Source organism: Saccopteryx bilineata, chromosome 6, assembly GCF_036850765.1.
Source record: "Saccopteryx bilineata isolate mSacBil1 chromosome 6, mSacBil1_pri_phased_curated, whole genome shotgun sequence".
NCBI lineage: Eukaryota > Metazoa > Chordata > Mammalia > Chiroptera > Emballonuridae > Saccopteryx > Saccopteryx bilineata.
In genome coordinates, this window is record NC_089495.1 from 159302785 (window position 1) to 159328854 (window position 26070).

Here is a 26070-nt window from a genome sequence, read left to right on the forward strand (position 1 = left end):
CATCTATGAAATATCCCTTAATTTTTGTGAGTAGTATATTTTGGGGCATGATCTGTGTTATCCAAACCTTAGATTTCAAACAGTAGTTAGTATAGTGGAATTTAACAGCACATAGGTTTGCTTTAATATTAGCTCCTCTGCCTTTTAGTTGTCATCTTGGGTAAGTAATTTCACCTCCCTGACAATCCATACATAGAAGATAATACAATCTACATTTTAGGGTTAATAAAAAAAATGATATTAAAGAAAATCTAGCATAGTCTCAGGTACATAATACATGCTTAATAAACAGTATAGGCTATTTTCCCTCTTTATACATTGGTTACCATTGGACCGAGCAGAGGAACACAGAGTTCCATTCAGGGAAGCGATCCATAGTCTGGGTCCATAGCCAGGCTCTGCACTTTGGGGAAAGTTTCTTCCAATAGCCAGTCTTTAATAAAACTACACAGGCCCTGGCCGGTTGGCTCAGCGGTAGAGCGTCAACCTGGCGTGCGGGGGAGCTGGGTTTGATTCCCGGCCAGGGCACATAGGAGAAGCGCCCATTTGCTTCTCCAACCTCCCCCCCACCCCACCCTTCCTCTCTGTCTCTTTCTTCCCCTCCCGCAGCCAAAGCTCCATTGGAGCAAAGATGGCCGGGCGCTGGGGATGGCTCCTTGGCCTCTGCCCCAGGCGCTAGAGTGGCTCTGGTCGCGGCAGAGCGATGCCCCAGAGGGGCAGAGCATCGCCCCCTGGTGGGCAGAGCGTGGCCCCTGGTGGGCGTGCCGGGTGGATCCCACCGGTCGGGTGCATGCGGGAGTCGGACTGTCTCTCCCCGTTTCCAGCTTCAGAAAAATACAAAAAACTACACAGACTGAAAATACTTCTTAGGTTAGAAATGTGCCATTGACATTTGAATAAATCATTGACTATATCATATGTAATATATAGGAACCATCTATTACTTTTCTCAAGCTTAGAAGAAACTAAGAAAACTTTTCTGTTTGAGGAACATTAAATAAGAACACTTGTTATAAAAGATAGATGCACTTCATTGAGACTGCTTAGCCATATGTACCAGGTCAATCCATTGCCTTTGTTACTAAAACTTCAAAAGTAGGACCATCATTTTTAAGTTGTTGATTTCCACTACTGAAATCAATTAAAATTATTTATTTTGTGCTATTGAGTAGATAACGCTTTTAGAAAGCTATGTGACACATACACATATACCTTATATTATTTATATTATTTATTTATTTATATAACATATATAAAGGTACAATAAATACATATATTTATTATTGATTATCTCTTTGGGGTAGGCATTATGTTCATTGCTGAAGTTCCAGCCCTGAATACATAAGAAAAGGTTGTTTCTTAAGGGACTTATATTCTAATGAAGGAAGAGAAGCAATCAATTAGTAAACAAATAAACAAGTTACATTTAGATAATGACAAGCATTGAGAAAAGTTTTTGTGAAAGCATGGATGGAACTTGAGAGTATCATGCTAAGTGAAATAAGCCAGGCAGAGAAAGATGAATGCCATATGATTTCACTAACATGAGGAATCTAATGAACAAAATAAACTAACAACAACAAAAAAATAGAAACAGACTCATAGACACAGAGAACAGACTGACAGCTGTCGGAGGTGTAGGTTTTGGGAGGCTAGATGTAAAAGGTAAAAGGTTTAAGGAAACAACTCATAGACACAGACGACAGGGTGTTGATTACCAGAGCAAAAGGTGGTGGGGAAGGGAGAAGAGGCTCAAGGGGGGATCAGTGGGGAAGGAAGGAGACTTAGCTTGGGGTGGTGAACACACAGTTCAATATTCAGCTGATAGGTTATAGAATTGTGCACCTGAAACTTATATAATTGTATTCACTAATACCACCCCAATACATTAAAAAAAAGTAAAGAAATAATTACTCAGCTGTATAAAGTGGTAAAACCTCATTCAACAGCATAGCCTGATTTTTAGCATAGCTCTTGGTACGTAACAGTAAGAATGTAGTCAACATCTGTTATATTAACCAAAGATAAGCTCTTTCCTGAAGGCTCTGTATGCATCATGTCATTTAATTCCTACAACCTTATAGGCTAGATTCTATTATTTTTCACATTTTATATAGAAAGACACTAAATTTAAGTAATTTGGTTAAGTAATTTTTTTCAAAGTTAAGCAACAAAGTTAAGCAACCAGGAAGCAGTGGTCCTGGGAGGCAGACTCAGCAGTTTGTCTGGCTTATGTAGAGCTATTTGTATTTCTGGAAATAAAGAGTAAATACAAGTCTTTAACATATTTTTCAAAAATTGTCGACATAGGGTTCATGTTGAGCAGAATTCCAACTTCTTAAATCTGTTTTAGTCTTGGTTCCTTGTGTTTGCTGGGTCGTTTTCATGTGTCAGGCACTCTGTTAGAACACCTTTACCTCCTGTTAATTTTCTTCTAGCACAAAAGCTATGATATAGAGATGAGTACTATTCTTATTTTGTAGGTGAGAATGCTAAAGGCAGAGTGTTTATGCCAACCTATTTAATGCCAAAGCCAATAACTTTATCCCAAAAGTTATTAGAATAAGCTATGAGTATATAAAAGTAATTAACATCATGAATCATGCAGATTAAAATAACAGTAAGGCAATTCTATACATCTATCAGAATCACTCAACTTAAAAGACTGACTAAGCCCTGGCTGGGTAGTTCAGTTGGTTGAAGAGTCATCCCTCTAATGCCAAGGTTGTAGGTTCTATCCCTGGTCAGGGCATATGGAAGAGTCAACTAATGAAAGCAATCAATAAATTATATAACATATTAAGTTTCTCTCCCTCCTCTCTTCCCTTTCTTTCTCTCTAAAATTAATCAAACAAAAAAACTTCAAACAAAAATAAAAGACTGACTAAATCAAGTGTGGTAAATGTAGTGAAGTTATAGAGAAGCAGAAACTCATGCGGAGCTGCTGGGGAATTAGAATGGTATGATTAAATTAGAAAACTTCTAAATTAGAGATGGAAATTAACTTCCATCTCTAAAATGTCATATAGGCCTTGGCTGGTTGGCTCAATGGTAGAACGTCGGTCTGGCATGTGGATGTCATGGTTCAATTCCTGGTCAGGGCACATGGAGAAGTGCCCATCTGCTTCTTCATCCCTCCCCCTCCTCCTTCTCTCTCTCTTTCTTCCCCTCCTGCAGCAAGGCTCATTAGTTCCAGCGAGTTGACCTCGGGCTCTGAGAATGGCTTCGTGGCCTCAGCCTCAGGCACTAAAAAGAATGGCTCAGTTACTGAACAAGAAAGCCATGGCCCAGATGGGCAGAGTATCGCCCCCTAGTGGGCTTACCAGGTGGATCCTGATTGGGGTGCATGCGCGAGTCTGTCTCTGCCTCCCCTCCTCTCACAAAAATAAATAAGTAAATAAAAAATAAAATACAATGTCAAATAGACACCTATTCTGTCACACAGTCATTTCAATTAGAATTGCATCTGGGAGAGTTGCAGACATTTTGCGGCTGCAATACTGATTTGTGTAACATGGAGTACCCCCTATGTAGGAGGTAGGATGCTGCCTTAGTTAGGCTTCTCCAAAGAAACAGAACCAATAGGGTGGTATTAAAAAGATTTTTTTTTATAAGGAATTGGCTCATGTGATTATAGTGGCTGAGAAATGCCAATCCAGGAGCGCTAATGGACGCAAGTTTGAGTCCAAAGGCCGGAGAGCAGGACAGCTGATGGTGTCGGTTCCAGTCCAAGCCCATGTCCGAAGGCAGATGAAGATTAATATCCCAGCTCAGAGACACTCAGGCGGAGGAAGAGAATTCTTTCTTACTCAGCCTTTTATTATATTCAGGTCTTAATGGACTGGAGAGGTCTGCCCACACTGGGAAGAGCAGCCTGCTCGACTCAGTCTACTGACTCAAATGGTAAGCTCATCCAAAAGCAACCTCACAGACACACCCACAACAATGTTTACCCACATTTCTGGACACCCCATGCCCAGTCAAGTTGACACATAAAATTAACCAACCCAGAGGTTAAGTAAACTTTAAAATGTTATCTCATTTTATACACAGTGAAGACCTCCCACTAAGGTGAGCATATATCCCACTGTGTCTGTACCTACTGCCCTTGGGTTACTAGTAATAGCATGCCTCCTTATTTTCAGCATTAGTTTAGTCACTCAAATTCAAATCCATATCTTTTTTTCCTATAAATCTGTTATCAATTTTATAATTTATATAATCTGATGCTAAAACTTTACACCATCCTTCATCCTCCTACTGCTAAGTGATGGACTCAGCCTAATGATGAAAATGCAGTTAACTGTTTTGCACATTGCTCAGGAATCACATATCTATATTAAATTGAGGAAGGCCGTGTGAACACATCTTCATGTCAAAATAGCCTTTTCAAATGTCCCATTGGCTTCCCAAACCTTGAGCAAAAAGAAAGTCTCTCTCGTTAACATAGTGACAGTCTCACTGTATAGATGGTTCTATACCCTCTTTTCTTAACATCATAATATGTTTGATTTTTTTTAATTGTATGCATTATCTACTATGATTCTTTAAAGAATCCCTCATGTAAATTGAGTAGACACCATCTAACCAGGAATCTAAACCATGAGATTCTGTGTTCTCTCCTATCCAACGAGCATTATTATACCTCCTAAACCAAGCATGGCCACCATACAGCCTGCAGGCCGGATTCGGCCCGCATAATGAGTTTATGCAGCCCGTGATTAAATTTTTAATATTCTCCACATGACGCACTGTGAAAATGAAATAAGTGGTACTTTTAAATCATTATACATAAACTACGATATCTAACCATTGTACAACAATGAAAGTTAAAACCTCAGCTACTCAGAAGCAGAAGCGTCTTTGATTATTAGAAATTGAGATGTTTAAGAAGATAGTAATATGCAGAAAAGAATTCCGCGTGTGGCTAAGCTAGGGTTAACTTCCAATAACTGGTTGAATGGATTTGCTATACTTCCTTATTTTTAAAAAAATTCCATTATAAAGATTTACAACTTTTGTACTCATCTGTGCAATTTTTATAAGAAATTGAATATGGAAAATATGGAAATTAAAAAAAAAACTTAACAAGGAATATTTAGTAATCTTCAGCTCAACTTATATTTGTGAACAAACTTTTTCTTTAATGAATCTAAATAAAAGTACAACAGATCAAGATTGAATAATTTACATTTGGAGGCTGTGTTAAGAATAGCTACTACAAGTATAGAGCCAGATATTAAAAAAAATAATAGGTAGCTCTGGCCAGTTGGCTCAGTGGTAGAGCGTCGGCCTGGCGTGTAGGAGTCCCAGGTTCGATTCCCAGCCAGGGCACACAAGAGAAGCGCCCATCTGCTTCTCCACCCCTCCCCCTCTCCTCTCTGTCTCTCTCTTCCCCTCCTGCAGCCAGGGCTCCACTGGAGCAAAGTTGGCCCGGGTGCTGAGGATGGCTCCATGGCCTCTGCCTCAGGCGCTAGAATGGCTCTGGTTGCAACAGAGCAATGCCCCAGATGGGCAGAGCATTGCCCCCTGATGGGCATGCCGGGTGGATCCCGGTCAGGCGCATGCAGGAGTCTGTCTGACTACCTCCCCATTTCCAACTTCAGAAAAATAAAAAAATAAATAAATAAATAATGATAATAGGTGATGCAAAACGCCTCAACATGTCACATTAGTTTTTTTGTTAATTTGTTGTACTAAATTACTTACATTTATTCATAAACAAATTACATAATAAAACTTTGTTTACTTAAACAAATCATTTTTGTATTTAACATTTTTTAATTTTAATATTTCATCCGGCCCGTGAAAAAAGTTTTCTTTCTAATCTGGCCCTGGGGGCAAAAACTGTTGGCCACACCTGTCCTAAACCATTCTTAAGATTTATATATTTCTTTCTTTCTCCACAGCCACTTTGCTGGATGACTTTTACCTTCATCTTGGCTCATCTGGTTGGCATTCCTGTATCCTTCATGGTTTCCCATGCTTCTCGAAAGTTCTTTCCAGCCCCCTTTTGTTGATTAATCTCTCAGACAAATATCTGCCCATGCCCTTTTCTCTCTGAACCAAGTCAGTGATCCCCAGAGCATGGTCTCAGAGAACCTCTATTGCCTAGTTCATTGCCGCAGTTACTTTCCCTCTTTTCCACACTCTGTCCCAGCTATTCGGAACTAACGGAAATGTTCCCAGGATGCCCTAGTCTCCCTGGCATTGGGGTTTGGGGCCTTGGGATTTCTATTCCTTCCATCTGAAACATGTTTTCTAAATATTAGATGTCACCTTTGCCTGGAACTATTCCTGATCCTCCAAGACTCCAGCTGCCTGTCACACTTAGCAAACATTATGCCCTGGCACTTCTTATGCTATCACTGCCTCTATATTACTCTGACTCACCTTTACTCTTCCATGCTTTTCTGTCTCTAGAAAACAGACCATTGGGTAGCAAGAAGTTATGGTCAGTTATTTACTAGTATATTTCCAAGGGCCTTTGGCATAGCATGGTGAACATTTCTTGAATAAACTACTTCATGTTATAGAAGTATTGGAGAGTAAGCCAACTATCCAATTACAACACTATCATTATCTTAGTGCATAAATAAATGCATACAATGATATAAAGATAATAAAAGAGCTTGCAAGAATAGATGGGGGTTGGATGGGTGGGTGGAGGGTGTGGTGTAATCCTTTAGGTAAGTTGGTCATAAAGGTCTTTTCTAAAAATGTTCGTGCTTGAAGCCTAAATCCTAAGACCCAAGGCCACACAGGACTAAGTAGAATTTGTTCCTCATGTTTGCTCTGGCAGGAAGAAGAAATTCCCTGAGGCAAAGGGACACAGGGAAAATAAGTTTGGATGAGGAAACTATTAGAAACTGTTCAGGAAATGGAGAGGGTCTAACTCTGAAATTGCCTTAGTGGAAGAATGTCGGCTTCCGGGCATTCCACGAAATAGGAAGAAGAAAAGAGCTCAAAGACGCCAACCGGAAAAGGAAGATGAGAACAGAGATCTAGGGTCTTGAGGATGAAATTCCAGCGATACTGATCTTTTACTTCTACACCAAAAGAGAATAAAGCGATATTTACTTTGCAAAGAACATGGGATTCACTTGTTTTCTGGAGAGATCATTGTTCGGGTGTGTTTCCCCTCATAAGAAACCAAAATGGCCAATAAAATATAGAAAGTGAGTACAAAAATATATATTCATACATTTCTCTCTATAAACAAAAGTGAAAGCTAATGAAACTTGGAAAAAAGTTGAGTCTTTTTTTTTTTTTTTTTTTTGCACAAAACCTAAACGTCTGCTTTCCAAAAAGGAATATATCCTTTTTGTGAAGATTTTGAGACCTCATGCCAATAAATTTGTTCTTTTCACTGAAGCAGATGATTACATTTATTTTTTATTTAGAAGAAAACATTAATAAAGCGATGAGATCATTTATTGTTGCTAAACTTTAAAAGCGTCTAAATCAAGGGGCGGGCGGGGGATGTCCGTATTTTTTTTCTTGTTTGTTGCTTTTCCGCTCCCGCTGGGCCCATGGCAGCCTCCAAATGACATGATGCGAAATCAGACCCCCTTTTTTTTTCTTCTTTGCTTGCTTGCTTTCCAATTTAAAAGAAAAAAAAAGCTAACCTCACCTCAGCACCAAATGAGGCAGTTCATGCTGGTTTTGGAAAAGGAATTAGCTCCGGAGAGAAAAATAACAAATTCAGTCCTGAGGTCTTTCCTATATATTGAAAAGCCCCGTTTGGAAAGGCCGCGCAGAAAAACAAACAGAAGGTGCCCAGATTTCTTTATCATACCTGGAGAGGGTAGGTTGAGCCGGCTCCGCCATGCCCTGGCGCCAGGTCGCCATCATTTTTCCTGTTTTAAAATGGTACCCACTGCTCTATAAAATGATCTATTGGGACTTCAAAGCGGTGGCAATTGCATGTGGCACAGGATGTACGCAATTAATTATGTGATGTTTAAATGACAGGGTGTAGGAAAAATAGGAGAGAAGGAGAAAAAAAGTTTTTTTTTAAAAAAAAGCAAAAAAAAAAAAAAAAAGCCCAAAGTAAACTGAAAGGCCTGGTTGTCTGGCTGCCAAGAACCAGTAGCAGATAAGGCCTCCAGTTGCTGTGGAAACTCGGGCCTCCAGGAGCCAGAATCCAATTTCAGAAACCACAACGTCAACAGAAACGTGTGCAAAAATAAAAAGGTTTGTTTGGCAAGTAATGAGGAGAAGTCTACCAATGTATAAAACACATGAACCAAGGTGACCTCAGCCCACTGAGGCCATAATGACGATGGTGTCCACGGCAGGCCTGGCACCTCCAAAATGAACAGGAACAAGACGCAGTCCACGCTGCTCCCTATGTTATCAGGTAATTGCTACCTTTTTTGAAATATTAACCAGCCACCACCTCTTCCCATGCCGCACCTCAAGAAACAGAACACCACCCTTCACAAAAGTGCTGTTAAGGACCTTCGTTTTAAACCAAGAGGCCAGGAAGTAGAAAGCTAGACATTTCCCTTGTTCCTTAGATCATGAATTACATGCTATACCATCCAGGAAAGAAAAAAAAAATAGATGATACATAAAGATTTCCTTACCCTTTCTGTGACATCTGCAAGGAACAGCTTAAAGTTAAGAAGCAGGCTTCACATGTGAACTCAATAATCTCAACAATTAATCTTATTCTGAACTCTTTATTTAATTTACTTAAGAAGTTGCATCTAAAACAAATGCCCTTGGATGGATGGACAGCTTTCAATTCGTCCTTACACTCCCAGAAATCACTGACATATGCAACATTATTTGTAAGTCTTTTCATCATCCCCTCTAGAGACTAATGTTCTCCCGGGACTCACTTCATCGATAGGTTGATTAATTATTTGCTTAGCGAAAAGCAGTTCTGTATTCTATTGGGCACTAAGCCCAGACTTCCAAGGTAAATTTCAGACAATTCACAAGCTTGAGATCATATAGCTCTCATATAAGTTATATAGATTTCATATAAGTCATATAGATCTCACCAACATATTAGATTCTGAGAAAGTGACCTAAAACTCTTTTCCAAGAAAAAATTACAAAATAACAATAACAATCATAATTGAATTCCAAACTGAGAAATATGTCAAGAAAGAAATCAAACCCAATACATAGAAATGTTAAATATGTATCAATTCACTGTAGAAAGATCCCCCATCTTTTTATTTCTCTCTTCATCCTATGTTTTTGCTCCTCAAATTGAGAAGGAAATTAAAAATATATAAATGCATTTAGAATAACCTAAATTGTCTGCTGTCAGTATAGAAACCCCACCTCTGTGAGAAGAATCTTTTCTTCTCCCAGAGTCACAGCTCAGCCGTATCTCCTTGTGACTGAGTTCTGGCGAGTGCCATCAACGTAGGCAGATGCGTTAAATAGCACTTGCAAGACTGGCCTTACTCAAACTTTATGATCCTCCATACTCTACATTGCCCACTTATCAGTTAGATACCAAAGATCCACCCAAAGCTTCCAAGTTCCTGGGCAGTAGAATACATCATAAAAGAGGGAGCCAGGCTCTCTGGTTTATCACCTGGACAAGATCCAGGAGGGCCACCTGATCAAGAGTATCCACACTAGACTTAACAGGGATGGCAAGTTTTTGATAGGCAGAGCCACTAAGCTTTGTAGCATTGGTTACCACGCTGCATGCCCCATCTACTGCAACATCCCTCACAGAACCACGTAAGCATTACCAACACTGTGAAGCTGGCTCAGGCATCGCCAGAAAAGCTTCTATGCACACTTTTGCCTGCTGCGTCCAGCCCTGTCACAGCCCTAGTAGCCCTAGTCACATATCATTGTCATATAACTCTTACTTTAGTACGTATGCTTTTTAATTCATCAGTGCTTTCCAGATATTGCACAATACTCAAAACGCATGTTGACATTTAGAACCCAGAAAACATATTCATCAATCTTGAGCTACCCAGCAAAGATGAAATTTAGAAAGCCATAAATGTCCAGGAAAAGGTATTTTCTTCTTCCTCCTGCCAACAGCTCTGTTGGCAGCTCTTTAAAAAGACCACTGGGCAACCTGGACAACTTTTAGGGAACACTCAAAATCTTTAGTTTATGTTTTAAAGCCTAAAGGAACCGTCAGCCTCTGTGATGGGAAACACCTTCTCTCGGGAAACCCAAAGCGGCAGAGAGAAAGCTCAGAGCCCTAAGCTATTCGGCACTGTGCTGCATTATGACATTTAAGTATCTGTTATTATGAGCAAGGTTTGCCCAATATAAAATTCTACCAGGAGTGGAGAAAATTCATATGACCAGAAGCCCGAGAACCTAAGGATTTGAAGAGTCAGGGGAAATTGAGAACACTTCTTTTTGTTTTCATAACTACTTAGGGATTATAAGAAAGGGAGCCCATACTAAAAAGGTGCTCATTCGACTCAGCTCGTGAGCAGATGATGCCACATCATTTTCTCATTAGAAATCGCAACTTTAACTTTTACAAAAAATTCCCTTACACGGAATACCCACTTGTTGGGGCTATTATTAGAGTGATCATACAATGAAAGTTTATGCAGACCTTAAAAATGATACTTTTAAGAATAGTCAATGATTTTAGAAAGTTTTGATATACTGTAAGTGAAAAAAAAATTGGGATATATAATATATAATAAATCCAGCAATAAAATAGTTGAGAAAGGGGCTGAAAATACAATAAAAAGTAAAAGCTATTTTATTGAACAGAATTATGATGATTTTTAAATTTAATTTCTTCTTTGCAATTCACTTTAATTCCAAATTTTATACACTAAATATACATTGTCATTTTATTGTTAGAATAGATTAATATTTGTCATTTGTTACACTAATTCAGACAATCTGCATGCAAGATAAGTTCAATGAAGGCTTTAATATTAAAATTTGTTTAAATAGTGTATTCAAAAATAGGAGAGATCATATGCAATTAATGAAATAAAACCCTATAATAATAATAATACTCATTAAATATGTTGGGTGTTCTTTCAAGTATTGTATATAATTAATTTATTTAATAACATCCTCTTAACATTAAAAACAAAGGTACTGATATTACTTCCTTTACAGTGTAAAGTATATACAAACAAGAAAGCTGAAGCACAGAGAGGTTGAGTAACTTACCTAAGGTCGCTCAGCTAAGTGGAAGGCCTGGGATTTGAACCCAGACAGTCAAGCTCCAGAGGCTGCACATTTTTGCAAGAAGAAAAATGGTGCTTGACCTTGGATTACCCTCTCTCAAGGCAAACAGAAAATACAGATGATACAGCTTCATCTTTCATAAAAAATAGATATCAGCATCTATCTGGATAGACACATGCTTTCCTAGACCTACATTTTAAGAGGAATGGATTGTTAATATTATTGAGTGCCAATGTGGGCAGGATTTTCAACTGTATTATTATAGAATACACAGAAGTAAAAGCCAGTTTAGAAAACAACAGGAAGCAACAAAGCCGTATTTGAGCTCTTGATGCCCCACTTTTCAAATGTGTCATCTTTTTGTAGGCGAAGGTGGATAACGATCGTGTTTTTACTAAGAAAGGGCTGTGTCTGGCTATATAGCCTTAGCTTTTTTTTTTTTTTTCCATTTTGCTCTTAATGATCAAAAACTACTACAAAGGCCAGAGTAGAGCAGAGGAGCAGACTTAAACAAAATCTCTTTGGCAAGATCATTTCTTCCAAAGGGATATGATTAATCTAATAAGGTTGCACATTAAATCAATTTGCACCAAGAAAATGAAAGCCACACATGGTGATATATATATATATATATAGCTGGTGGGAGCTCCCCCAAAGAGCCCCCAGCCTCAGCCCATGTTTCAGTCTCTTGCTACTTCTTTTATTTTATGCAGAAAATTAAATTTTAGCAGTTGAGTTCTATTTTCGTTTAGAATGTCCATTAAAAGTCTGGCTGTAATATTTATGAATACCAAAACAAGACCACCAGGGCACATATCTGCTAAAAGCAAGTCTCAGTTACAGATCTACCAGGCAGTTCCTCAGACATTTAATAATAAAAAAATAATAATATAAAAATCATGATCTAAAACACACTGTAACAAAGAGGTTCAAATGGAAAGAACAGATAAAATAAAAAGTAAATAAAAATGTTTGTGTATTATAGTCAAACTGCCCTATGTGACGGAGTAGCCATTTTCTTCTTATTACATCAATCCTCAGGTTAGATGGTGCTGATCAGATTAGATGAATGCTCGTGAGATTTCATTATAAAATCTTTAGAAAGATACTTTAGAGGAAACACTCAAATATTTAGTCAACAATATGTTAAAAACTTAAACTGCCAGCATGTCAACCTTAAATTTTTTTCATCCCAAGGTTTTTTGGGGTTTTTTTACCAAAATTTTTGCTGAATGCATATTGGATTTTTATTTCATTTTGTTTAGCGTATGTAAGGATTGGCTTATAGGATGGCTTGGGATAGAGTAACTAGAAAGAGACAGAACAAATTACTATGACATTGTTAGTGGTCAATGCTGAGTGTAGATAAATAATGATAAAAACACATTAAAGATAAACCATGTCATAAATAATAATGTGAGCTAATGGAAAAAGAGGATTAAATTGGGGGAAAAATGTTTTCTGTACTGTTTTCCAAGAACATTTTACCATCTACCACTTAACCCATCCAAGGTAAAACTGAAAACCACCCTTGGCACTTGGAAATACAAATATATTTTTTACATGATAAATTAATCCATATCTACAGTTTTAAAAAATGTCCATCACTGACTGCAGGTTCTGCTTTGTCTGTGAGGGGGTCCTTGTCATTTTCCAGGATAAACTTGGCAAAAAGATAATATTTTCTGAGCAGTAACTTTTGAGACTGCAAATTCTGTGTCATTAAATTGTTATATTGCACTCCCAAACCCAGAGCAATGGGGAGGAGACACAAAGGAGAAAGAAGAAAAAGAGTCTTGCTTTGCACTTTCCCAACTCTTAAAATATTGCCCCACCCTCTCCTGACAGTAGCAAACTCTTCTCTTCCCTCCTTGCCCCACTCTGCTAACCCGCTGAGAGTGGGGATTCATTTATTCACCCAGGACTGAACTCAATCAAAAGTTGCTGTTCTTTTACATGTTTCTGAGCACAGGAATGAAGTTATACAAAGCCTGGCCTTGAGATTATAGAAGTCTGAATTAGTCTATGCCAACAAACTGACTTTCTCCTAAATATATAAAGAAAGTCTCTCATTTAAACTACAGGCATAGGGGAAAAAATGAGGAGAGAGGGTGCTGATATGGAGAGCACACTGATAAAAAAAATGCACCAGAGTTCTTAATAGGTGTTGCTCTTTAGCTGAGTTTAATTGTGTAGCATTTTCTGTGTGGCTGGATCAGTTTATTCAGAGAGGATTTGGGTGCTACATTGTGCTGTGAGTCAGAGTGTGTGTGTGTGTGTGTGTGTGTGTGTGTGTGTGTGTGTTCATAGCATGGTAACTTTTACACTGCAGAGAACTGCTGAGCTAAAAATCTTTCTGCAATGAAAAGGGGGCATGGTTTTCTTCTAGTCAACTTTCAAAGGGACTGCTCTGTCATCTGGACGCAGAGCGAAGGTGGCCCACCTAGACGTGGCAGGCAGCTCTGCTTGGGTCCATTTCTCACTCTGCCCCCAGGATGGCAAACAGCCAAACACTCTTGCTAATCACATGCTCTCTGCAGCTCAGAGTTTTCTCTATCGTTTAGCTCTGCAGACCTTTTGAAGTGGACTTACTCTGGCTTCACTCACATCCCTGCCGTGCCTCAGAATGCTTCTGCAGGATGTTCGGAGTGTAAAGGAATGTCAGATTGGAGACTCAAAACCTTGGGACCAAAGTTTTAAATCTACACGTTGAGGAGAGTCAAAGTTTAAGGAATTTCCTCTCACTGTCTTCTTTGCCACCAAAACAGAAGTCCAACTTTTGAGGACTATAATTAATTCAGCCTTCAAGTATTGCCTTTTCTTTGGATGGGAGAGGAGCTAAGACCCAATTAGCTTGATTCTGAACTTGGCTGACTTTAACATTTAGTGGATTCAGCCATCAGAGGAGCTATGGATGGCTTCCCCACAGTAAATTCTAGAAAGAACTGATTTTTTTTTAATCAGGTATATGAAAACATTAAACAAAGACAATCCATCTGAGTTTATAAATTGGACAAGGGACACCAGTTCAGCTGGGCAGAGAAGAGGCAAGCCAAAGGTGAAATGTAGTTAAAACCAGACACCAGGTTAAAAGAATAAACAGGTGGGACACCCATCGTGGAGGAATGGTGGAGTTGAAAGATGATGTTTGTTTGGGCTCCTAAGGCTCAGAGTTCTTACAGACATACAGACAGATGTCATTCCTCCAACTGCATCCAAAAAGACTCTCTTGCTGGTGCTGGTTCTGTGTAAAACTGAGCTACACTTAGGTGACTGTCAATGCTGCACTATTGAGGAAGGAAGGTAGAGAGAATCAGGAAGGAGTCAAAGTGCAAAAAGCGCCCCCATGTGTAGGTGGCTGTGACAAAACATGGAGTCCTGACCCCCAGGGTGGGGGAATGGAGTTGACAATCAAGAATGGAATATGTGGAAGAACAGTAGTCATTTTGTTGTTGTTGTTCACACACTATTTATATAAACATGCTATCCTGAAAATCATGCAAACTATTAAGACAGCTTCTTCCTCTTCAATAAAAGGGCATAGTATTTATTCAGATTCCCCCAATTATATATACACTGCAAAGTGCTGGTTTCTTTTAGAGTATTAAATATGACTGGGCAGTTAGCTAGGAAATTATGTCTTATCTTTTGTTTCCTTTATGTGTTGTCTTTGATGATGAAGAGAGAGTGATTGATTTCAACTTAGTGTCATTAAACTTGCAATTAATCCAGCACACATATTACTCAAGGTCATCTATTAAAATAATAAATCTTCTAGAGCTACATAAAACATTCAGTCAACTAGTTTATTAATTGTTAATATCATTTTTATTTTATGTTGCTCATACTCAATAGCAGACTATTGCTTAAAAATGAATTGACTGTATAATCATTTGTCAGGCATTTTTATTGTATGTGAGCCCTGAGGATTGTATATGAAGTATATTAAATACCTATGATTCTTCTACCTTGTGAAGAATATATCTTTAACTATCCTAGGTCCAATATCCTTTAGACTGTAATCACTATTGACAAAAAGAATGGGGTCATATTTTTATAAAACTATAAAGAAAAAATACAAATTTGCCATACTAAGAACATTAATGGTGTTATTTTCCAATAAATTTCCAAATATTAATGTATTTAGGATATTATCTAATAAATGTGATAGCTCTATGCCAGTTTTTAATCATTACAATTTTTTTTTACAGTGACAGAGAGATATATAAGGACAGATAGGAATGAAGAGAGATGAGAAGCATCAATCATCAGTTTTTTGTTGCGACACCTTAGTTGTTCATTGATTGCTTTCTCATATGTGCCTTGACCACAGGCCTTCAGCAGACTGAGTAATCCCTTGCTCGAACCAGCGACCTTGGGTCCAAGCTGGTGAGCTTTGCTCAAACCAGATGAGCCCGTGCTCAAGCTGGCGACCTCGGGGTCTCGAACTTGGGTCCTCCGCATCCCAGTCCAAGCTCTATCCACTGTGCCACCGCCTGGTCAGGCTAATCATTATAACTTTTAAGTGCTAACTTATAATGGTTTGATAAGTTCCAGGATTCCAAAAAGTGGGAGAAGATTGAAAAATTACTCTATAATTACTTCCAATTTCAATCAAGTTTGTATACGGAAAGCAGTATCTGAAGACATCTTGAAAAGGGTGTGCATCACTGTGAGGAGCAAAGAGAAAGCCTGAACTGAGGTGAGAAAATGATGTCAGCTTGGATGGCATGGTGAAATCTTACCCAGGATAAGATTTTATACTTCCTTTCCTCACAGAGAATTAAGTAAAGGTCCAGGTGGTTTGAGACAGGTAAACTGCCAGTTTACTAGCCTGCAAAAACATGAACTTAAAGCCCTGTGAGATCTTTTATGGCCATGTGAGTCTGTGAAATGTTGTAGTCAATTCCCTGCTATCACCTCACACACAGAACTAAATGTATTTGCTGGCTGGCTGCCCTCTCTTTGTCAATGGCACCGCCATGTTTCTAGCCACCCACGCATAGAATTTTGGAGTTAGTATTCACTCATTCTTTTGGATTCCTACCTTTTAATCCAGTCACTTGCTAAGCTTATTAAATGGTGTTTCTTTACCATCCATGCCTATCTTGCTATCTTGCTTGTCTCACTGAAAGACCCTAATTCAAACTCTTAGTATTTTATGTCTGTTCAACTGAAGTACCCTTACAAATGGACCCATTTTCCCATTCATCTGGCCCTGTGTATCCTCACTTAATAATCTTATTTAAACATCACCTTGATCACGTTATTCATTTTCAGCATCTCATCCTTGTGTTTATCTATGTTGCCCACGCTGGTGATGTGATCAGCAACAAGAGTCAAGAGATGAAATACATTTCAGAAAGTCGGCCTGGGCCTCTGCAGGAAATGGACATCGCTTCTTAGCATATGACTGTTTTGAAAAAAATCTTCCAATGCAAAAACCTGATTTGTTTTACTTAACACTCCCATTATTCAAAATTAGTTGCACATGGCAAAATTATTTTTCATGTAGAAACCATTAATATCTCTTAAATTGAATATTTTCAATAACATACTTTGGGAAACAGTTTTATCATAATATCCCAACTCCTCAGCTTGACATGTTCCTTCATAACCATGCTCCATTCTGTCTAGTTTCAAGTTGCACAACTCCCCAGCGCACATGAACACCACCAGGAAGACTTATCCATTTCTTAGTCTCCTCTCTCTGCTCAGACTTATGCCTTCCCCAGTAACTTTTACTGGCTAGTTAAAAAAAAATTATTTGTATCCTTCCAGATCCAATTCAATGCCACCTTTTTTTAATGAAGACCTTGTAATACTCCAGTTTCAGCTCCGTATGTTAGATCAGTCTCCCATGACAGGTGGGGCACAGTAATGATAATAGTCATAGAGTAATTCTCAATTCATCCAACTCAATTTACCTCTAGTTGGCAGGCACTGACATATAAGAAGTAAATCACAGGATGCCCTATATTAGGTACTTATTGGGGTATTTGAAGAATTGGAGATACTGCTATAATAGTGACATGCAAAGTACTATGGAAACCTAGCTCATTCTGCCTGAGAACTGAGGATGGTAGATTCTTTGTACCTATAGAGTGATGGTCTCTGGGCCAGCTATGAAGGTAGTCAAAGTATTAAACAATTGTCTTTATTAGACAATGAGTTCTGGTTAACCTATATTCCCATATTGAACTCAGAAGTTAGATTCTCTGGCTGTGCTTCATGAAACAGAGGATCCTTAGTCACCACCATCTATTAAGAGTTCTTCATCAAGTTGAAAGCTATTATTAAGTATCTTTTCAGTTATTTCATCTTCAGGCTACAGAAACCCAGTTCCTTTTATCTTTCCTCAAAGGTCTGATTTCCTCACCTTTAATCATCATTCTGTTTCTCTGAACTCCCTCCAAAGTCTTCATACCCTTCTTCGCTTGTTGGTTCTACAACCAGTTGCTATACTTCAAATATAAATAGCCAAGGAATGTCCTGGACGACCATACAACGTGCTGAGGTTTGAGTTAGTTAAGAACCCAACTCACAAATGCGTATTCAGACTATCCCAACCCTGTAGTGCAAAACTTGGCTGTGGCTCAAGAGTGTTTTAATAGCCTGTTCATACAGCATTACATGAGGGTGATGATTTTTTAAAAATTCTTCTGGGCATAATATTAAGCTACAGAAACCCCCAAATAAGTACATCCACACAGCACCCGATATTTAAGAGCTATTTATGATTTCCACTATTTACTTGTTTAAATAAATGACACATTAAAAATATTTAAGCTATATATCATACACACATACTATACTCCAATATACTAAATATCTACTTATATAAAATTAAATAAGGCATGTAATAGTTTTTTTTATATGGTTCAAGTTTTGTGGCTTTGTATATGTGCAAGTATAGTCTTCTGTAGTATGTTTGTTACCACCAAATAGGGAAGGAAAGTTGACTACATCTTTGAATACAGGTTGGCATCCCTAAATAAATCAAATCTTAATTTATAAATTTATGGTATATTAGGTAGAGGAAAATGACACCTCACTGATAATGATGAAATGGGCTGGTAGTAGGTTTCCCAAAAGTAATGGCAGAAAGAAAACATCAGTGGAAACTTCAGAATAGAGAACTTGAGAACATAGATATCCAACTAGACTAGAATACTAAGCTAATCCATCTTTACAGAAACAAGAATAAAATAATTATATTGTCAGATTAAAACAAAGATTTTTCACTAATTGACTGAGTTGAAAATATGTTTTAAGGAGAAGAAAATATGTGTAGGAAGAAAATCAAAATTTGGAAAAATGAATACAGTAGTAAGAAAAAAATAGTAAACATGTTTTAAATCTAGACAAACATTATCTTGTTTAAAGGAATAATATTAATACTACTACTTAAAATAATAAGTGATTTTTGAATGACAGCAATAAAATACAGGAAATGGATGGCACATAAATTAGAGGATATCAAGTCTTTATGAGATCCTTATATTTTTTGTTGGAAAGAAGGGGTTGAAAAGAGGATTTAAGATATTAAGTTTTGGCCTGACCAGGTGGTGGCGCAGTGAATAGAGCATTGGACTGGGATGTGGAAGACCCAGGTTTGAGACCCCGAGGTTGCCAGCTGGAGTGTGGGCTCATCTGGTTTGAGCAAAAGCTCACCAGCTTGGACCCAAGGTCACTGGCTCAAGCAAGGGGTACTCGGTCTGCTGAAGGCCCGTGGTCAAGGCACATATGAGAAAGCAATCAATGAACAACTAAGGTGTCACAACAAAAAACTGATGATTGATGCTTCTCATCTCTCTCCGTTCCTGTTTGTCTATCCCTATCTATCCTTTTCTCTATCTCTGTAAAAAACAAATAAAAATATTAAGTTTTGTACTTGAGTAACCAAATATGCATGATAATATTTCAGAAGGGATTTCTAAAAGAGCAGTAATATCATGATAAGTTCTAACTTCAGTTTAAAAATTTTAAATGTTAATCTTTGGGCTTAATTGCATATTCATGATATAATTTCCAGAACCACTTCTAAAAGGGTAGAGATAGATTAATCCAAAACTCAGAAAAATATTATTACTGTGTAAAAATAAGAAAAAATAAACTACAACACCTTAAAAAGAAACCCAAACCAATCTTAATGAATACAAGAAAGGAGATAAAAAGAAAAAAGAAGAGAAATATATTGGAATAATAAAGTTAGAACCTATAAATGCATTCAATTATATTGATAGGGTAAATGGACAAAACCTGCCATTTGAAAGACAGAGGTAATAAAATTGTACTTAAAAAATTCCCAGTTTATAAATATATATTCAGAATATACCCACCCTGTTCCCTATGCTTCTGATAAGACATTTTTTATAGCATAAAGACACAGATTATTTTTAAATAAAGTGACTGTAAAAGATACATTGAGGGTCTACTAACCAAGAGGTAGCCAACAACTAAACGTTACACAGAAGATACATTAAGACAAATATATGATCAGAAATAGATAGCTACTATATAATAATAAATAGTTCAATTCATCAATAAGATAAAGAAATGAAATGTTTATTCATCTATTAATTTAGCCTCAGAATATAAATCAAAAATGGATAAAGCTGTAAAAAGAAATGAAAAAATTCATTTCAAAGAATCATAATGGGAGATTCCAACATACCCATCTCAATGATAAATTACAAACAAAAAGTTTAAATCCATAGAATATTTACCAACACAAATAATAAGCTTCATTTAATGAACAAACATGCAACTATGCATCTAACATCTAACAATTGGAGAAATACAACTTCTTTTTAACCATATATTAAAACATTAGAAAAGCTGAATATATGCTACTAGGTCATAATGCAAAGTTCAATAAATTTCAGAAAATAGGTAACATATCAGACTTGTTTTTGGTAAATAACACAATTATGTTAAAAGTTAAGAAAAACAAAATAAATCTATATACATTTGGTAATAAAAATGCTCAGTGGTAGAGCATTGGCCTGGTGTGTGGATGTCTTGAGTTCAATTCCTGGTCAGGGCACACAGAAGAAGCACCCATATGCTTCCCTACCCCTCTTCCTCTTGCTTCTCTCTCTCTCTCTCTCTCCTCCTGTAGCCATGGCTCGATTGGAGTAAGTTGGCCCCGGCACTGAGGATGGCTCTATCACCTTCACCTCAGGCACCCCAGATGAGCATAGCATTGCTCCTTAGCAGGCTTGCTGGGTGAATCTTTCTCTGGGTGCATGTGGGAATCTGTCTTTGCTTCTCTTCCTCTCATTGAATAATAAAAAAATAAATAAATGCACTCCTGTGAAAACAATGGAAATTTGACATAATTATTGAACAAAAATAAAAACAATTGTGGAATGTATCAAAAAAGGAGCTTCAAGGAAGATTCATAGTTTTAGAAAAAACAAAATCTGAAAATAAATGCGCTAAACATCTATTATTACAAATTAGACAAAAGATAAGTGAGTAATCCTTAAAACATAGGAGGAAGGAGACAGTAAATGTAAGAGCATAAATTATCATAACATAAAAGAAAGATTTAATAAAGGAATCAACAAAGCCAAAAATCATATTTTGGGAGGGAAAAAACTGGCAAATAAATTTCTCTCAAGATCAAAAATTGAATTTGGAATAGGAATGGTTGGTGCAGTAATACACACATAACAGAGATTTAAAGAGAGGGCATAATGAACAACTTTTTACCAATCAATCAGAGATTAGATAAAAGCTATAATTTTGTATATTTTAGAACACAAAGAGAATATCCTGAAAATCCCTATAAGTACACTGAAACAAATACATACCTTTAAAATAAACTCTCACAAAGAAAATACCATGGTGACTGGATTTAACAGGAGAGTTTTTCTAAAATCTCAGGGATAAGATTAGTCCAGTCCTATTAAATATTCCAAAAAATAAAAAAGCCTACATTTCAACTCATTTTTTTGAAGCCACTATCATTTTGGTATGCAGGCCATGTAAAAAGAGAAGAATATAAAAAATAATAATAATAAAAGGAAAAGCTCATTTATTCATGAAGTTAGATACAAAAAAATTCCGAAAAACATACCATCCAAATGTTTTACATTTTTTAAAGAGAGATTCCACCATGATTCAACTAGTATTAATTTGGGAATGCAAGGGGTGTTGAACATTTTGAAATCTATAACCTTAGCTCATCACACAGCACTGATTAAAAAGACCTGAGATGTGGACAAAGGCAGCTACTCAAAGACTTGCATCCACTAAGTGGCTGAATTGGGACTTACACAGGAAGCATTAAAGAGGACCTGTCTCCCATGAGAAAGACGAGAGATCTGAGATAACTCAGATAAGGGACAGTGACTAACACATAGAATAGGGTCTTCGAATAGAAAGAAATAATAACTTTTTAACTACTTCATATTTTGCCCAATCCTTCAACCCTCCCCATCAGAATCAAGGGTAGAGAAAAACAGTGGCAACTGCAGGGTTGTATTTTTTTTTTAAAAAAAATGCAATCCACCAGATTTTAGATAACCCAGCGCTCTTTCTTTATTGTGGGGTGGGGAGCGGTGAGGCTTTGAGAGAGGCAGGGCAGGAAGGTCAAGCAGATCATGGGAAGTTTATGTCAAACAAGAAGGTGAATCAAGGATGCCAAACTGACCCAAGCTGATCCCAAACAGCCAAACAGATGTGTCACTCCCGTAAACCAGGCTGTTTTTAAATTGCTCCAGATCACAGCAGTGGCATCAGAATGTGTTTTGAACCCTGGTTTTAAATGTGTATTATCATTTTTTAAATTTATTTATTTATTTATTTATTATTTTTTACTGTGTCACATCTAAATCGCAAAAAAACATGGTTTTGTGTCATTTCCCATTTCTGAGTATTTTCTCTAGGCCCCTCTGCTAATTCCTGGACTCTCTCCATTCCGAGTTGAAAGCATAATCAGATTTGGCCCTTCGATACCAAGGCAACTGCCTGTGTGTTTTCTTTCTTTCCACTGCAGCCCAGGACGCCAGCACACAAGCTTAAGAACAGTCAAGAAAAATGAAGCCTGTTTCTTGAGGGGCTGATTAAGCAAGACAAAGTCAATTAACATCTGATTTCTCACAGGTTTCTGCAAGCAAATTGTTCCAATTACCAAAACCAGTGAGCAAATTGTGAGATAATTAAAAGGGGCAGTCATGACTCCACTGACATCGTCCTGCCACCGCGCTGCTGGGGAATTCTGTCGAAGACTGACTCAACTTTAAACGTGCAAATTCTGCTGCAGGGAAGTTCTCCTTCACAGTGTATATATATTAAAATACAAACCCCTCTCTATTTTATTGAATTTTAAGTACATTTCAAGTGTAATGTGAATGTCTGCATTTTACATTGTTTTGTTTGAACCGTTTATGGCTTTCATTGAAATATAAAATAAATGCAACATCTTTACAAAGTGTGTTCAGTATACATGTTGTCACAGCCAGGACATTTTACAACTCTATGGAATAAAAGATAGACTCCACTGTACTGTTTATAGTCTGTAATAGGCAACATAAAAACAAAGTCCACATTAGTTATGTAGACAGCATACCTTTATGAGCCTGTTAAACTTTGTTTTCACAGGCTACTTAGTCATTTCAAAATAGAGCCTAAATAAACTACCTGTATATTTACTGTTTGTCACCAAGAATTAAGATTTGATCTCATTATGTAGGTGGTCATTACTGCAGAGTTGCACACATTTCTTTATCATGTTTTTGGAAGAAGCTACCAAGAACCCAAATGGAATGGACCAGGAGGTAGGAAGTGACAAGCTCCTTTCTCCAATTAGATTAAATGGCATGTTCTATGACATCATATGAGGCTTCAGAGCAAATAGAAATCAAGCTTTTATAGCTGGCTTGGTTTGGACAAAGAGCTTGTGATGGTGCACTTACATAAACTTATAAGAATCTCCATCTGGGAAGGGGAGGGCATTATAACTATTTTGTTTGATTTTGTTTGCACTCTCAAGATAATTCAAATGAAACTTGTGGTCCACAGTTTTTGGAAGGATGTGAAATAGCAAGCAAATGCTTAAAAGAGTATGGCCAGAATGGTGAATAATCAAGATGACAAACTGTATACAGGATGTTTTCCAAGAAACAGAATTGTTTAGGGTTGACAAAATAAGCCAGTTGGCTTCCAACACTTGGAGGAATGATATGTGATACATTAGACTTGTTTTGTGGGTCCCCCAGAATACAAAGGTATCTCCCCTCATGATAAAGTATGATAACGCATTACCTGATTACATTTCCACTTACGGCATTTTAATTCAATTTGCATACTATGCAAATTATTACTATACTCTATTATGTAATTTTAAAGGATTAAATACAATTTTGGCATGCATTGAGGTAAAGAAGAATTAACATTTATTTTGTGTCACCTGGGCACAAGAGAGTTTGTGATGATTGATATCCATGTACCTTATCTGATGTTTACAGGAATTTTTATGCAGTGAAAATTGTTATTTGTTCTGTGCACATTAGAAATACAAGGTTCAGAGTACTTAAGTAATTTGCCTCAAGTCACAGAGCTAGTAAATAAGGGAATCCAAGATTTGAACTGGCTTGCTATTAGCATATCTTTGTGTTTTGTTACCATAGTGTGCCAGTTCCTGCTTGCAGCCTGTTTTTGTCAAACATCATTTGTAAATAAATCTCTATCACGTGCCTATTTATATTATATTCCAGGTACTATTCCCAATGTGGGGAATATATCAATGAAATAAAATCAGAGAGTGGACAAACAATAAATTAGTAAGCAAATTATATAAGGGGCTAGAAATTGATAGAGACTATGAAAAACACAGAGGATGGTAGAAAATACCAAGACGGGTGAGTCGCACTTTATTTTTTTTTTTATTTTATTTTATTTTTTTGTATTTTTCTGAAGCTGGAAACGGGGAGAGACAGTCAGACAGACTCCCGCATGCGCCCCACCGGGATCCACCCGGCACGCCCACCAGGGGCAAAGCTCTGCTCACCAGGGGGCGATGCTCTGCCCCTCCGGGGCATTGCTCTGCGGCAACCAGAGCCACTCTAGTGCCTGGGGCAGAGGCCAAGGAGCCATCCCCAGCGCCCGTGCCATCTTTGCTCCAATGGAGCCTTGGCTGCAGGAGGGGAAGAGAGAGACAGAGAGGAAGGAGGTGGGGGTGGAGAAGCAAATGGGCACTTCTCCTATGTGCCCTGGCCGGGAATCGAACCCAGGTCCCCCGCACGCCAGGCCAACACTCTACCGCTGAGCCAACCGGCCAGGGCCATAGTCGCACTTTAAATAGAGTGCGCAGGGTAGACATCTATGAGAAGACAGCATGCATGCAGCCACGAAGGAAGTCAGTTAACCAGGTGTATTTCTAGACGTAGAGTGTTTCAGGCAGAGGAATCAGCAGAGCAGAGACCACAGGTGTGAGGTGGCCAAACATTTAAGAGAAACAATCTGAAAGACAAAATGGCTAGAGCAGACCAAGTCACTTGAACTTTATAATGAATATTTATGTGATCAAAATATAACCTATGTGGAAATTCTTTAGAAGAGTTATGAATCTTCTTATAAGAAATGCTATTTTATCCTCTAAAGAATTGACATTTCTTGGAAATTTAGTTAATATTCATTCACTCAACAAATGTTGATGAAGCACCTACTAACAGACTGGGCATGAGGTGCACTGGAAAAAGAGTAACCCAAGGCTCGTATTTTTATGCAATTTTCCAATGACCATGACCATGCAGGGTGTATCCCAGATTTAATGTAGATTAATATCAATAATTTTATTTATGTAACACATTTCATGATTATGTCAAAGGACAAATCTCTCCATATAGATCTAAGATAATTATTAGTTCTATAAAACCCATTTGCATAATAATAAAATAAGTATCATAAAAAGCAATGGATGACAATATACTAAAACACAAATGGAAAAATTACCATGGCAGTCAGGAAAGAGACAGGGATATACATCATTACCTCCATTATTCTAAACATTCTAGTCAATGCAGTAAAACTTAAAACCCAAATCATCTAATTTTGTTTATTTGTATTCCCTAAATAAAAACCTCTTTTAACACTTTGGGCCACTGTATGTGAGGATGGGATTAAAATACAATTTAATCAATAGATTTGATCTGTTTCAAAATATTTCTCTAAAAGATCATTTTAAGCCCAAACTACCTTGAGCTATATTTACAATAATTATTCAACAAGAAAAAATCATAATTACCTAGAACAACTTTGGTTCTCAAATCACTTGACTACTCATGGAAATATTTTTTCATAATACTCTTCTATATTTTTAAACTAATGATTAGATGTATATACAGTGGTAGGATTCAGCCAGTTCACGCCAATTCGGCAGAACTGATACCTAATTTTTTGTTCAGTTCAGTGAACCAGTTGTTAAAATGGCACTTGTATTCAGGATTCTCTCTTAGGTGGGCACCTGGGCAGCTTCCCAATATGGAAATCACAAACTTATATTCCTTACTCTTTTTTAACATTCATCTGTGCAACAGTGTATTCTAAGCACCTGTAGTAATGTTCATTCCTTCCATAGGTGAAGAAATGGGATCTTACCTTATGATGAAAAGATGGTTAGGGATAAATCACACAGCCAATGATGTTTGGATAAAAGTAAAGAAAATTGCAAGTGAGGACCAATCAAGAAGCAATATGGAAATATCTTAAATAGCAGTTTTGTTTTCTGTCAGGAATTTTCATGTATTTTTTAATATTTTTTATTAATATTATGAAACTCATAACAATCTAGTTTTGTGTATCTCTTTCATTGTTCTTATTTATTAAATGCATGAAATAATAAACCACCTTTCTATATATATATATATATATATACACACTGATATATATATATATTTT